Source organism: Epargyreus clarus, unplaced genomic scaffold (genome assembly GCF_041222505.1).
Source record: "Epargyreus clarus isolate Ecla_fem2 unplaced genomic scaffold, WU_Ecla_fem_2.2 ptg000029l, whole genome shotgun sequence".
In the NCBI taxonomy this organism is placed as follows: Eukaryota; Metazoa; Arthropoda; class Insecta; order Lepidoptera; family Hesperiidae; genus Epargyreus; species Epargyreus clarus.
This window is the reverse complement of record NW_027332235.1, coordinates 2,117,018-2,130,535: the sequence shown is the minus strand read 5'-3', so window position 1 is coordinate 2,130,535 and position 13,518 is coordinate 2,117,018. Positions and strand designations below refer to the sequence as shown.

Genomic DNA, 13,518 nt, shown 5'->3' with positions numbered 1-13,518 from the left:
CTTATCGCTAAAGCAGCGATCTCTTCCAGACAGTTTTTTTTTTTTTTTTTTCTTTTTTCGAAGTACATAATTGCAATTGCTATTTTTTGTTGAGCTGTGTCGTAATTACCATCATTATAATACTTTTATTTTTGACTATATAAAGTACTTGCGCTTTTTAAATATTTGTTTATATTAGTTCTCATGGTCTTCGCACCTAAATATAGGGCCGTAACGCAAAACGTGATATTAAAGTTTTATTGTTCCCTTTTCTTTTTTAACTGCGCGGTGTTATTGCAGTTTCTACCCTTTGTTTTAGCATAGCGGTTGAAACTCGGCCTCTCAATCGGGATCCGAGATTCAAATCCAAAGCATCTCGCTCGGCACGCACCTCTGATTATTAAAAATTATGTGCGTATTAGAAATTAATTATCACTTGCGTTAACGTAGAAGTTAAGTATCTTATGGAGACCTACGCGTCTGAATTCTTAAAAGAAATCTTTAATGATGTGTGAAGTCTACTAATTCGCATTTAGCCTAAGCCCCTAAGGGCCTAAGCCCCTTTCCCATTAAGAAGATATCCGTACCCAGCAGTGGGACAATAATATGTCGATGAAAATTTTTATAGTATACTAGCTGACCCGGCAAACGTTGTGTTGCCATATAAATAAAAAAATGTTAAGGGTGATCAACCCTTATCACTTAGGGGTATGAAAAATAGATAGTAGCCGATTCTCAGACCTACTGAATATGCAAATAAAATTTGGTGAGAATTGGTAAAGCCGTTTCGGAGGAGTACGGTAACTAACATTGTGACACGAGAATTTTATATATAAGATAATCTTGATGATCATCGTTAATACAATAACTAGAGTTCTGTACTAAATGCTGGCCTCCTAATAGTCCACCAGTCCAGGAGTTTAAAATACTAACTTTATACAGTCGGCCACAGATGCATTGTTGAGGACTAAATTGGAATATCTCGGACAAGTATGTCTTCTTTACCACATCCTTCAAAGCGGAACCACAGATTAATAAATAGTTATGCCGGAACACGGCGCCAAACACTGCTATTGTTAGGAAGAAATAGGTGCGGCAGTGGTGCCTACGCAGTCGAATCACAAAGAGTTCTATCACCTTCAAATATAACATCTGTTACGAATGATGGTAAGAGTAAAGAAATTTAATTGTCAAATGCGGGTATTAACTAAAAGTGGGCGTATAAAAGAGCACTGTAGGTCGTCTATTGAGAAGTTATTTTCCGATATTTTTAAAAAACGTTATTCTGCCACTTTTGTTGCTCATTTGCGTTAAATTGTTTTTCTGTTAATTTATTTAGGAAAGTTGAGGTTCTCGGCTTATAAAAAGTTGGTTTTTAAATAATTTTCTGACGAGGTTCTTAATACATGAGTAATATAGTTTCTAAAATTATCTGTGTGTCACCGATTCGAACATTATAGACACAGTTAAAGACACAGTGTTACCAGTGAGCTTGTTTACTCAAACAGTCCAGTATAATTCCAGTTAGTAGTATGCGGTTCTTCAAATCGGAACAAAGCTGCGCTTAACACTGCTGCGCTTAACACTGCTGCGCTTAACACTACTGTTGGTAGGCAGAAATACGTGCGGCGGTGGTGGCTCCGCAGTAGAATCACAAAAGGTTCTATCACCTTAAATATCACCTTCAAACTAATAATGAATATAACTTCTCAAATAAGTTGTGTTACCAATTCGAACATTATAGACACATTTAAAGACACAGTGTTACCAGCGAGCCTGTTTATGTAAACACTCCAGTATAATTCCAGTCAGTAGTATGCGGTCTGCGGTCACTTGAATTGCGCCGCTGGAAAACATGCGGTTGACCGGCCGAGTCAACAGCGGTCCTATGTAAACAGGCCACTGTGTATCCAATTTATAATACTATGTATTTTGTCACCCGTGGATATCGACCCAGTAAGACAACAAAGGTAACTTGTAAGCAATATTAGATTATACCTTTGTACCTTGAACCTTGATTTATTTTTACCTTTCTTTATCTATTTATCTATCTGTCAAGAAAGTAAACTTGGATTTTTCTTATACTTCTTGTTGTCTTATTTTAACGTTCGTTGCATCGTTTTTGTTACGGCTTCCACTGTGTTTTGGGCAGTGTTTCTTAAAGTGGGCTATAACGACCACTGTGTTGCTGGGCCTTAAAGTGGGCAGTGAGGGCCCTACTTAAAAGCGAGGGCTTTTTTTGTTATCGAGCGGGAAACCTTCAAAAGGTACCCGGTGCCGTGGGAGCGACACGGGGTTATGTGGGACTCTTACCGCACTAAAACCCCCCCGGTGGCCGTCCTCGGCGCTGTGTAGAGGACTCCGGGATCTCCAACGGAATGCAACCGGAGTCCTCTTAGCGCTGTGCCCCGTCGGGCTCCGCCCAGGTGAGCTTGATGCTCACCACACCGTCTGGTGTGCACGACACTTATTATATAGAAGTAGCAAACGTTCATACAGTCTACCTGTGTCGCAGGCATATACGAGTACACTCTAAAACCACAAACACTTAACGACATTCCGCGAAGTAATGACGAATGCGTTGCAATCACCATGATGGATTAGATCCCACTACTGATAAAGGAACAATTTACAATACATGCCACTAAACGTTGCACGGCATATTCAAATTACTGTTATAAGTTTTAGTTAGAATGCAGATAGAACGTACGTAGGGCGTCCGCTGAATATCGCGGGTGCACGCTCGAAGTGTTGGTATCGAATCATTGACCAAGTACGAATCGGACTCGCAAAAGTTGGTGGTATGGAAGTACGGAACCCTCCGTGGTCCCGTACCACCAAATTTTCATTTGTTTTTTTTTTATTTTTAGTACTTGCTGTTACAGCGGCCGCCGTTACACATACTCTGTAAAATTTCAAGTGTACGGCCGTTACGGTGCACAAGACAGCAGAGGCTTAGTAATAGGGTTTCCGTTTTCACCCTTTGGGGACGGAACCCTAAAAAAGAATAAGCAGCGCCAAAGGCGTGCTACGGTTTTAAACGCGCGGCTGTTGCCAGTTCAAAGATTTTTTTCACCAAAATAGTTAAGTGCCACACCTACGTATCGCGGGATGCAGGTGCCGGATGTCCGCCGCGGTTCCTACGCGCGTGTCGCACGTCCGGAGCGGAAAGCCGCTCCGTGCGCACTTAGCCCTTAGCACACGCAACTTATAAGAGATAATAATAAAACTGTGGTCGATCTCAAGTAAAACTGCAGTGTTGTTTGAGATTGATTGTAGACGTCCATGGGCGGTAGTGACCACATACCACCAGTTGCTCCTTTGCTTCAATCTTATATTAACAAAAATGTTAAAAAAACAAAACCCGGCTGTCTGACGCGGCAAAGAATGGGACATACATCCTGAACAAAGTATTTTCTTTCTTTCTTTCTACATACCTACATACGCTCGAAGAACATTACCCTCCCCAAGTCAAGTTAAAGAGCGTCAACTTCGTCAATTTGCTCTATCAAGTTTGACGTAAGCGTCTTACACAATAATGTACATTTATTTTGTTGCCAGTTAGCAAAGAAAACGTCATTCGGTCCACATTAGTAACACAGGTTGATAAAATCAAATGTCAAAGTGCCATCATTATGGTGTTCAGTTTTTAGCGGCGCGCTTATCATACGCTCAGTACAGCTTGATAAGAGAACAACGAACTGCAATTAATATATGCATTAGCTTTTCAGTGCGTATTAGCTGGATGGTATTATAATGCATTAGCTGTGTAAATAAATAAATTTATCTGTCTATTTGTTTTAAAATAACTGCTATATTATATAGGATAGGATAGGATAGGATAGGATATAGGATAGTGCGATGTTAGTGTTCGTCGTCAATAACCCATTACTGTACCATTGCTGGGTAGATGTCTCCTCATAAAGTGAGAGATGTTTAGGCTATAGTCCATCGCGCTGGCTATGTGCGTAAACGTAAAAGTAAATGTGGTAAACTTTAAATTTACACATGTTCCTGACCTTTTTTTTGTAGAATTCTCCGGGGTATATGTTACCTCACAATGTTCTCCTTCACCGTTATACTAGTTGATAATCATTTTTTAATACGCATATAACTTTTAAAAATCAAAGGTGCGTTATTTTTAAAAGGTCTGGGATTTGACCCTCGAACCCACCGAATGAAAAGCCGAGTTTCTAACCACTACGTATGTTATGCTATGTATGTTAATTATAAACAACATTTATAATACGACGTTTGTTGATAGCTGAGTCTGTAATAGTAAACAAACTCGTGCCATTTCCTTTAGCAGGAGATGAGCAATTTGCAGCAGGAGATTATTGCAAGGATTTTCTAGGCAATAAGTTTCAGCTTCACGTTTCTACTTAAGAGGCTTTTTGTAAGAAGGAAATGAAATACAAAATTAATTTTAAAAATAAACCTTAAAATATCTTGCAAAAGATCCTGCTTTAAAACCATGTTCGAACTCCGTGACATGTGATTAATAAAATTGTTTGAAGATTTTGAGATAAGACTGATAAGACTTTATATAATTACCTTGGGAAAGGCCCCGTTTTTGTTGAATTGTCTTGAGAAAAGACTGGGCCTTATCTCGGGAATAAAGCCTGTCACGGACTATGCAGAGTCCTAAGTACTCCAGAGATTGGCAAATGACGGTTAATAGCATCCGTAAGGATTTCAGCGGAAAATGGGCTTCGAATGGCCTGAATTTTTACGCAAGGAAATTTATATTGGTTGACTTAATCCGTACAAAGGATCGTGGCGAAGTCGGCCATTGTGGCATAGAATTTGTAATTCCACTAAACATTTCACTGAATTGCCAGAATTTCTTGTTTGTGGACTTTCTTCGATTGCTGATGCTTTTTACATTCATAGTCCTACACTAGGGTTCCTATTGTCTTAAAACGAACATTATGTGCGTGTTTGTGTGTGTCATAAGACATGTTCATAAACACCAATACCCAGAAATTAAATAATTTTTTACCAATTCATTTTTTGAAGGGTAATACTAGTAGAGTTTGACCGACTACTTCAATCTTATATTGAAGAGAATAATTTCGAAGTCTGCCTGGCTTGGGATCAAACCCGGAACCTTCCGAGTGACGTCGTTATGGTAATCGCTCCAGCTTACGGGTCATCATCTTTGGCCATAAAATTCAATTTTAAGGCCAAAGTTGATGACCCGCATCCTAGCATATTATACCACCGAGTTTATCAGCCGAAACACTTGTTCTACCATAACGAATACTGAAAAAATCCAGAAGTCGGGAATATATTCAATCCTCAAACATTTGGCACAAATTGTTACCAATATTCGTATCTTTTGTACCTCGGGGAAAATAAAATTCCGAGTATATGGAGAAAGATGCGGAAATTGTCCTAGGTGGGCAAAGTGTCGGCTTTATGGCCGTTTGACATCTCCCAGGCGGTAGGGAAACGGAAATAGGCAGGATTTGGGACGAAAAGACTTTGGATTTGAAGATATATTTTTTTCATATTTAATCTTTGAAAAAAAAGTGGTATAGGCTACTGCGTTTGCAACATCAGATAAGTCGTGTCGCTGGCAACGCTGGCCTAAAGTAGAGATCTGTGTAGGAGGTTTTTTAAATTTATTTTTACTGTTATTTTATTTTTACATTTTTATTATATTTTAATTTTTACATTTATTTTTATTATACTTTTATTTTTACATTTGTTTTACTATACATTTATTTTAAACAACTATACATATATGAAGTAGGGCCGCTACATCTGTATGTATCCTTCTGGAGCACCCTCGTGTAAGAGCATTAAGAAAATGTCAACTGTTTCCTTGTGTGGTAATCGAAATGTAACTGCGGTGAAGGTCGAGGAAATCGTCATGACTTTTAATAGTTTGGTATCGTATGAGTAAGTACGATCTTACTTAATTACTTTTTTCTTAATTCATACTATAGGTATACTACTATAATATTAATGTTTGTTACTCTTTCACGCAAAAACTGAATAGATTTGGAGGGATTTTGTATACGTAGTTCATCGCCTGAATTAGCATACGGTACTCCTAAAGGACGTCCTTAATACTACTTCTTCAGTAAATAAAGCTCGCGGACAAAAGATGGTTTATTTATATACAAAACATTACACTCAGCTTTGCGTCCGTCAAACGTAGACAAAGTGAAACGTTGTACAAATTCCTACTTTATGTTGCGAGCTAACTTGCGAATTATGTTCCCTCCCTCATTAAATATACCCAGGAGTCAGCAAGTAGGGTCGTTACTCGAAATAACCGACGAATATTTGACTTTGACGTTGGATTTTGCTTGGTCAGTGAACGTTTAAACATTTCTGTGCTAAATGATAAGGTTTTGTTGTTATAACTCATTTTCAACTCATTATTGTCCTACTGCTGGACACGTTGGCTTCTTTCAGAATTGAAAGTATGTGGGCTTATAGTCACACTTGATAATTTTTGAAAAAAAAAATAAACCCAGGTATGCAGGTTTCATTAGGTTTTCCTTCATCATTAAAGTACGTGATAATGAATGGTTGACATGCACTCGTCTTCATAAAGACTGCATGAGATACGAACCTGGAACCCTCGCTTAAAGATCATTAAAACTGCTTGAGTTTGCAAAAATACGAACGCTATGACAAGATAGAACATTTGAGTTTGACGTCGGATTTTGCACGGTCACCGGAATTTTGCTGAACATTTCTCTTAAACTTACGTTGCAAAACCTTTGTTGTAAGGTTAAGGCTAAACGTTTCAACTCAGATAAATGAAGGTTATTTGTGCAACACGATCGCATGCAAAGGAAACGTTTGTTATTTGAATAGTCTATTCCTCTATGCATAAACTCTGAAGTTTTGTATTTGTGACTTTTCTTATGTCCCAATGCTGGGTATGGACTTCTCTAAAGCAATTCAGAGCATACTATTCTATCACCACGCTGTCCAGTGCGGCTTGGGAGATGGTACGGGGGTCCAATATACGTGTTAAACTATTATTCTCACACTGCTGGGCGCGGGCCCCTCTCATGATGAGAAGAATCTAGTAGTTTACCATCCTAGCCAAGTGCCGATTGGTAGATTACAGAGTACACACCTTTAAGAGATTTTTTTGTATAGAACTCTCAGGTTTGCAGGTTTCCTCACGATGTTATTTTATTGTTAAAGCGAATGTTAACTAACATCTAATACACATATAATAATAAAACAGTGGTACGCGCTTGGGCTTTGAACCTTAGACGACAAATATAAGAAGCCGAATTTCAATCCACTAGGCTAGTCGCTTTGTTTAATTGTTATAACGAGACGTGTAAATCTGCCTTAACGACCTACTAAACGCGTAAGACGGATTGTAGCGGTAGGCGTGTACTTGAGAAATATTTGAGATAATCGATCTTGCCGGTCCAATGAGCGCTCAACGACGTTGTCACCAATTTCCAATAATATTTAGAAGTGTTGGATATTGTTCGTAACTTATATTTTGGAATTAATCGCTCCGCTAGCGTTTGTAATCTAACGTGGATATTACATTATAGACATATTTTCAGGAGCGTTTTGAATATATGACCGGATCGCTATGACATAGGGCTCTTCAAAAAATAGCAAAAAGTGCTCTCCTTCAAAGCCAGCGATGCATTGGCGACTCCTCTGGTGTTGCACATGTTCATAGGCGACCTTGACTACTTTCCATCAGGTAGCAGGTCTACTTTATCGTTAGGCTCAAATTATAAAAAAAATGTCAATAGTGGTACCACCGCTTTATCTACTGCTACTTTAGTGCGGAGAATGACTTGCAACACTTACACGTAATATACACCACGCGTGATAAATTTAGGGTGGAAGTCCCTTCTATGGCCCGACTCGCATTAAAACCCCCCCGGTGGCCGTCCTCGGCGCTGCGTCGAGGACTCCGGGATCTCCAAAGGAGCGCTCCGTCCACACGACGGAATCCGACCACACATACCGCCATCGCTCCCGTGGTCGCTAGCCGGGCGGTTCGAGCTCCGACTCTATCCGCTCGCAACCCCGAAAGCCCCTTTTAGTCGCCTCTTGCGATATGCAGGGGATACCGTAGCTCTATTCTGGTCCCGGAACTACAGGGACATGGTCCGACTCGCGAGTCACATAACCATTTCTTCCTTGTAATAGCACGGGCAAGCGCTGCCGCGTTTCAGTTTTGATAGATGTGGTAAGGGGGACATACTTGTTCGACGTGTTCTAACAGTCCTCAGGGCATGCACCTATGGCCGACCTCAGCTAGGATTCTTATCTCAGATAGAGGTTGATTAAAGAAGTCCATGCGCAGCAGCCACTTACCATTATTGTTATGGACTCGTAGCCATTTACTACTGTGGACGTACTCGAGTGCTTCTGTATTATTAAAAAAAAGTTCGGTACTTATTTACAGCTAACCTACTTCTGCTTTAAAACAAGTGCTCTTGATTGTCGTAAAGTACCTACATATAGGGTTTGAATTGATCTACCTATAAATCTCTCCTTTTTCTCCCTACAACCAATGTTATACAATTTCGTACACGTAATTCTTTGTGTTAATATTAATTTGCTCTATGCCTTCTGTTGACTCTCAAAATTGGAATAAATATACTTTAAAAAATTGTTTACACTAAAGGTAAAATAGCGGTCGTCTTAATACAGTTCGATTTATTTTAGAATGGGAGTTTAATAAGAATATCCATTGGGCTCTTTTATGGAGAGGTTCAAAAAGTGTTCTGCCTCAAAGCCGGCGTTGCATCGACGACTCCTCTACTAGTGTTGCAAATGTCCATATGCGACGGTGACTTTACAGTCTTTCGTCAGGTACCCCTCTGCCCTATAAAAGAGTAGTTAAGTAAAGAGTCAGAAAGTGTTTATAATTCAATCGATGAAATATTTATCAAACTTCACTAAGAACAGCCATGAAGTAAGAACATAAAAAAAAATCGATCTACCTACGATGACAAACTTACCTATTTTTTTGGGTATGGGTTTTTTTATATTCTTATGTTTTTATATATTTTTAATAATTATTTTTCATTTAAGATTTCACTCCTTTGCGAAGGGGTAAATAAAAACACTTATAATATTAGGTACTGAAGGAGAAGCAACCGTGTTCAGCGGCTTGGCAAAATTAGTTCGACGCTGTCACCGCTGACGCAGCAGCCTGGCTTTAGAGCGTGATGAGGCGTGAAGCTTATATTTAATGAGGTATGAGGCTATCAGGTATAAGTTATACCTCATTGAATAGACTACTGTATTTATATATCTTTTTCTTTTAATATAATGTGAGTGGGGAATAGCCTAGTGCAGCGATAGCCTAGTGGTTAAGAAACTCGGCCTTTCGATCGAGGGGACCGAGGTTAAAATTCCAGGCACGCACCTCTGATTTTTCGAAATTATGTACGTATTAGAAATTAATTATCACTTGCCAAAACGGTGAAGGAAAACATCTTGAGGAAACCTGCATACCTGAGAGATTTATAAAAAAAAATCTCAAAAGGTATGCGAAGTCTACCAATACGCACTTGGCCAGCGCGGTGGACTATGGCCTAATCCTTCTCATTCTGAGAGGAGACCCGTGCCCAGCGGTGGGACAATAATGGGTTGATGATGATGATGAGTGGGGAATTATGAATTGAATGATTTATGTTGGAAGCGGTTCTTATGTTCGATTTTAAGTCATAAGTCTAAGAAGAGATTCGTGACTAACAGTGGGCAACTAATGTTAGTCACGACTCTCTTCTTAGAATGGAAAGGATTGAGGTTATAGTCCGCCGTACTAGTCAAGTGTCGATTGTTAGACTTCGCACAGAAATAAAAACGATTTAGATAAAGATCTTTCTGGCTTTTAGATTATTTCTTAGATTGTCTAAGCATGTTATATTTAATTTCTGAAAGGCTCTGATATAACTTTGAAAAATGATAAGTGCATATTTGGGTATCGAACCTCAAGTGCTGATTGAACGGTCGAGTTTCTAAACATTAAACTATCATTGATTTAAGTCATATAATTGGTCTCAATAAATAATTGCTGTAGTTGAATAGTAACTTAGAATAAAATTTAAGCTACATAAGCTTACACATGAAATTTCTTTTTAGGCATTTTAAAAGAATTTTAACAAATATAATAAATAAATCCTACTCTACCTGAGTATTAATTCAACACCCTTTGACTCTATTAAGGCGGCTTTATCATAAATTACAAAGGAACAAGCTGTCTGGAAGTAAATTAATCTCCACTGAGATGTATATTAATGTACCAAGTTTGCCAGTTTATAAGGCGGAAACTCCCTTAGTTAAGAGTTCGTACCCAGCATACTAACGCCTAAAATCTTGTCATGTACAGCCTCCGACTTCTTAATCCGAGTAGTGGGAAAATAAACAACTGACTTCCCCTTAAATTAAATCCTTAGTTTAAAAAGTTTACTTAAAGAATTGAGGAGAGTGGGGGAATTGTGGATGCTTATATAAAAATATTAGTAAAAACAATACTTACCCTAATCATACTTTTTTCACTTCCTAAATATGTTTTCGTTATTTTATTATAGCACGTGGATTTATTTACCGCTATAGTTCAAATGTTGTATTCTGTAAGCGTATGGATTAAAGACAACATTGGTATTAGTTCATAAATATAAGAAAATATCCAGATATATATGAAAGAAAATAATCAGAAACAAATGTGTCGGGATGAACCCTGAGTCCCTTTTTACCCCCAATCTCCCTTATCCGTAGTTCTAATTATATAAACAGAGGTCATTTTAGGATTCGAATTTCAAACCCAGTGGGTGTAATTTGCACCACTACGCTATCGCTGCCGTTAAGTTAATAGTGACCAAAGGACACTGCCTTATCGTCCATTCGTGTGTAAATAGTACAATATCCAATTTCTAACACAATAGTGTTATCATTGAACACACTAACTTCGGATATCATAAACAGCTTTGCCTCTAGTTATTTCGTAACTGCCGTAACAAATTTTAAATCTGTCCTGTAAGCAACTTTTACGGTATGCGTCGTCGTCAACTCATAATTGTCCTATGCTAGATACAACAGTTCAAAGAGTGAGAGGGGTCCATAGTCCATCGCACTGGCCAAGTCCAAATTCGTAAATTTTACACAGTTTAGTTTTTAAAGAGAACAGTAGGACGTTTTTTTAAGGATTTCTCCGGTATTTTATTTTACTTTTTTTATAATATAGGAGTAGCAGACGACCATGCAGTCCACCTGATGATAAGTGGTTACTGCCGCCCATGGATATCTGTAATCAATCCCAGATAGGATTAGATATTCCTACCTGAGGTCGACCACAGATGCGCCGCTACCCCTAAGGAATAAGCTGGAACGCCTCTGAAAAGTCTGTCTCCCTTACCACACCCTTCAAAACGGAACACAGCAGCGCCTAACACTGCTGTTATTAGGCAGAAATAGGTGTGGCGGTGGTGCCGCCGGAGTCAAACCACAAAGAGTTCTACCACCTTCAAGTATTTCCAATACTTAATTTTGAAAAATCGTGCCTAGGATTCAAAGTAAGGACCACTCGATATAGTTTCAATCACTAGGCTATTACAGCCTAAAATATACGCCCTCTTACAATTGGAAAAAATAAGAAGCGCGTTTAATCCAAAGTCTTACAGCTGGAAAATCCAATTATTTCTCAGCTACCCTGGATTTATACAAAAAGAAACAGTAAGCGCTTGAAAACGTTCAATATTGCACTGTTAAGAGGGTTTATAGTACGCACGAAAGATGTTTCGGAAATCCTACTTACTCGTACAATTAATATTTAATAAATTTATTTATGAATGTGGTAATATGTTTAAAGAAATTGATTTAAAATTTAATAGTTTTTAAAGGTTAACCAGATCATCATAGGATTATGACTTTCATACGGTACTACGACTCCAATGTTCCCAAGTTTATGTAATTTTGGTTGCGTAAAACAAATCACGTGACATACAAGATTAATAGCAAAAATTTAATATTCCTGTTGGATCCACTTGTAAACAATGTATGTACAATTGGAGCAACATCTCACAGGGGGCTGATAATCTGTTTATTGTTGGTCGTTATTTTTTAATAAATTGCTTTTCTGCGGATGGCTTACAAACATGTATAATTGTATATGACTGTTTTGAACGGGCTTGATGAGAAAGGAACGATTTGACAGCTAAACCCTACCGTGTATAAAGCTCGCTTGAAAAGTGAATCTAATAGTTGTTACATTGGTTTGTAATGTCTTTAGAATGAAACGATGAAATAGTGGAGAAGCTTTTACCCTATCTGATGTGTATTATGTATATATACAAATCTATGTATAACGCTAATTTTCTTCCAGTGAAACTTTCAATCATTGACAGCGGAGTCTTAGTATAGTCCGCGTCAAACTGCTAGTCCGCTCCGAAGTTGTTGCGAGCAGGTGTAGTCATATAATTTGCTATGGCGACGCGATTCATTTCTATATTCAGAGCGGACTAGCAGTTTTACGCTGAATATAATAGGGTTCCGTTTTTACCCTTTGGGTACGGAACCCTAAAAAAGATTAAGATTGACTTAATTATCACTCAGTAACCGGCCTTAGTTCTCAACGTATCCAAGTTGGGGCTGATATTTTCTTAAATGTAATGTATTCATGCAGGGCAATAACCTCTTCCTTAACATGTTTGATATTTCTATTAATACCATATAAATATTAAACAATGGAAATGTGGGTAGATTACGGTTCGTTTAATAAAATAATATCATTGTTTGACGAAGGTACGATTATGTTTAGGATTACTTGTTTTAAAGGTTTGCAAAAAGTTCGCAAAGGTCGCAAACTTTGCGGGTTCAAATACAGCGACACAATAGACATAATTGTCATGTATTTATATCACGATATTTATATTATTATATTCTGATTTGAAGAATGTTTTAAGGCAGACTCAAGGATTAAACTTAATCCTTAAGTAGCGACCCATCTGTCAGGCTTTATACTCTTCCCAGATCACCAATTCTATTTAGGTTTACTTTTAGATGTTCAAAATCATTTGTCAAACAAATTTTACAAAAAACAAAACAAATGCTTTGTCTTATCGACTTTATCTCCCCAGTCTGTCTCCCAAAGATTAACGTTACATAATCATCTACAATAATATACAATATATAAGTAAACACGTATGCGTGCTTATATATAAGCGAGATCTTAGTAAGGATTATACTCCAGTCTCTACTATATTATAGAAATCTCCTTTCAATCGACTTTATTGTTGTGTAGCATTCAATACGGATTAATTTGTTTATATAGATTTATAGAGGACAAATTGATCTATCTGAAGTATTTACAATGACTAAACCTGATTTTCAGCTGTATTTCTATCTTGCTGATTTTGCGCTATTTCTTATCCCAAATAATTAAGGCCGAATTCAATTACGATATCTCACTATAGATCCTAATTGATAAGCATTTATATAGAGTTGTTGGATTTTCAATTAAATCTTAGCCTTGTAAGATTCAAGTGTAAATATACAGAGTATGTTACTTATTTTATACTT

At 37.9% G+C, this 13,518-nt stretch overlaps 1 protein-coding gene across 1 annotated transcript in view; it reads left to right on the top strand.

Moving 5' to 3' along the window:
* Mtmr6 (Myotubularin related protein 6) overlaps positions 1–13,518 on the top strand; it is a 63,888-nt gene that overhangs the window by 618 nt on the left and 49,752 nt on the right. The window lies entirely within an intron of this gene.